The sequence below is a fragment of the Pinus tabuliformis genome, chromosome X (assembly GCF_031772625.1).
Source record: "Pinus tabuliformis cultivar Carrire ecotype Pingquan chromosome X, CPIR1, whole genome shotgun sequence".
Classification (NCBI taxonomy): Eukaryota; Viridiplantae; Streptophyta; class Pinopsida; order Pinales; family Pinaceae; genus Pinus; species Pinus tabuliformis.
In genome coordinates, this window is record NC_142308.1 from 1518627382 (window position 1) to 1518630693 (window position 3312).

The following is a 3312-nucleotide window of genomic DNA, read 5'->3' on the forward strand; positions in this document are numbered from 1 at the left end:
CTTAGCAATTCTCAGATAAGTATGAGATCTATGCTTAAATCTGTTGTTTGCACTTGTAGATTACATGTTTGTGATATGTTTGATGAAATGTCTATCATGGCTAGTAGGGGTCTGGTTAAGGGCTTGTTCCAAAAATTCCTTTTGCATCATTGTTTCCATGTTATTTTTCTACTTTGAAGATGTCATTCCATTCTAAGCAGTGACCTTGGCTCTGCACCTGAAAAAGTGGCTCAAATCCTAGGGGCACTGACACAGAATTGGACAAAATGGTCCCTGAACACTGGCTTGTAGCCCTGTGAGACCGTCTAGACGTCCCTGGACATTGGCATGCCCATAGCATGAGAGCGTCCAGAGGTCAAGTGATAAAAAAACTCATTGGGACCCAGGGGCAAGCTGCCTGAAGTATTGGCATGGTTCTCGGGGGTCCTGTAGCTGATGTGGAAGTTATGTATGTTGTATTTTTGTTGATTCCATTTCCTTAAGGTCACATAGGATGTTGAATCCAATCAAAGTAGTCTCTCATCACATGCTTACCCTGGTTGGCCAATTACTTGGGTAGATGTGGGAGGAGGGTGTTACATTGACTAAGTTGGTTAACTACAAAACATATGTTTAGTCGTGTGTTCACAAATACATAATTGAACCCACAAGCTTTCTGTAAATAGTATCCTCCACTACTTCACCTGAAGTAGCATCTTCCTTCCTCCAATCCCTTGTTAGAGGAGTCTCCATGGGTTTTCTTCTCTCCATGTCGAACTTATTCAGTATCTCGTTAGCATACTTTCCCTAAGAGACAAATAGTTCCTCTTCTCCTTACCATACTTCCATACCAAGGAAAGAATGCATGAGCCCCAAGTCCTTCATCTCGAATTCCCTTGCAAGATCCTCTTTGCAAGATTTTACCTGCTTCTCACCACTTGTTATAATTAAATCATCAACATATAATGATTATTAAAATATTTACCTTCAACCACAATATGGTAAAGGTTTTCATTTGCTTCACTTTTGGTGAAGCCCAACCTGGTGAAATAGCTGTCAAACCTAGTGTACCAAGCACGGGGTGCTTGTTTCAATCCATATAGCACTCGCGAGTCTGCACACATGCGAATTTCTATTGAAGGTATCAAATACTTATGGCTACTGAATGTACACCTATTCTTTAATCACTATCTTGAGGAATTTTGTCTGCACATCCATCTGATCTATCTTCTATCCAATCTATGATGAAAGTGCTAGAATAGATCTGATTGAAGAGTACCTTGCTACTGGAGCACATGTCTCCTCATAGACAATTCCCTCCATTTGAGAGAACCCTTTGGCCACAAATATGGCCTTGTGTTTCTCAACACTTCCATATAATGCTTTCTTTATCGTTGGGCATGTGTTATATTCTTTCCACGACTAGTCGCACATGTGGGGGGGGGGGGGGGGGGGGGGGGGTGAAATCGCCCAATGTTCGTTGCATCGAGCGCAGCAGGGGAGTCATAGGGGGCCAAAACCCCGCCCCCCCTGTTGGGGAGTTTGAGGGGGTGGTAGCCCCCTATATGGGGTCTAGGTAAATGCCTAGGGAAATTATTTTTGGACCTTATATTAGGTGGGTGGACCTACCTATGGTTTTGTGCATGGGTTTTGCACATGGTTTTGGGCATGATGGTTTTTTCCCCATTGTATTTTGTAGATTCGGTCAAGGGAACTATGATTATGATTTAATACAATGTTAATGGATTCGGCTTTATGAATCCTTCGACAGGTATATGTATGTATTGTAACATTGAAAGGAACATAATGAAAAATCAATCTAGTAGTCCTAATATTTCAATCCAGGGGAAAATATCTGTGTATATATGTTATATGTTTTATGTTTTATGTTCTCACCATTGTTTATTTTATTTTTTTTTAGAATTTGTATGGAGGTAATTTATGTGCAAGGTTAAACTCTACATTTGGTATCATATTTGTTTCGTCTTCAAGGGGATGCCTTTGCTACTGAGGGGTTTTGCTCGGGCCTGTGGTAGACCCTGTTTAGTGGGAAATCTATGGGATCAATTCTGGCAGTGAAAGAAGATGGAGAGAAGTGGAAAGATAGAGATCGAGAAATTTAATGGTCAGAGTTTTGAGTTGTGCAAACTCAATATGGAGGATCTACTGGTGGATAAGGATCAGTGGATCGCAGTAGATCTGGGTACTAAACCAATGATAATGTTAGATGAAGATTGGGTGAAGTTAGATCAAAAAGAAAAGAGAACGATATGGTTGTGTATCTTAGATTCAATATTATTGAATGTATCGAGGGAAGCTATGATGAAGGCTTTGTGGGACAAGTGAGGGACTTTGTACCAATATAAGTCTCTGGTGAACAAACTGTTCCTACTGAAAAAAATGTATAACCTAAGGATGAAGGATGGAGACTCAGTGATAGAACATCTGAATGCCTTTAATACTATGGTAAGCTAGTTTTTATCTGTTGATATTAAAATTTAAGATGAAGATAAGTGCATCAATTTGTTGTGTTCTCTGCCATATTCGTGGGATAGTCTAGTTGTTGCAGTAGGTAGTAATACAATTACCTTGAAGTTTGATGAAATAGTCTCATCCTTGCTGTCAGAGGAGATTAGACAGAAAAATATGGAGGGCTAGAATGGAGATACCTTGTTTGTACGAGGACAGTCCCAGAACATAAACAAAAATAAGTCCTCCAGTGGGAAATATAAATCTAGAGGGAGATCTAAATCTCCAGGAAAACCTACAAAGGTGTGATGGAAATGCAGAAAGGAAGGGCACTTAAAAAAGAACTGTAGATCTAAATCTCCTAAGAAAGGATAGGGATTTGATGATGCTTCTTCTGTAGAGGTGAAAACCACCTCAAATGAAGGTGGGGATGTATACTTGGCAACTTATTCAAGTACACATGTAGATCATGAGTCATGGTTGATTGAATCAAGTGGATCCTTTCACTTCACTCCCCACAGGGAGTGGTTCTCTGAGTATGATAAATATGATGGTGGTGATGTATTCTTAGGGGATGACATGAAGGCTAGAATTATTGGATGTGGAATCATCAAGCTGAAGTTGCAAGGTGGAAGGATTAGAACACTTCTGGGTGTTCTCCATATCTTGCATTGGCTAGAAATCTGATTTCTGTAGCAAGATAGATGATGCAAGTGTCAAAATAATGTTCAAGAAAGATACCTACAAGATGGTTCTAGGAGCATTGGTATTGGTGCGGGGAGTTTAGATTGGAACTTTGTACAAGCTTTTGGGTAGCATTGTTATTGATGGGTGTAACACTTTTTTGGTTCCTGAAAGTGTTGT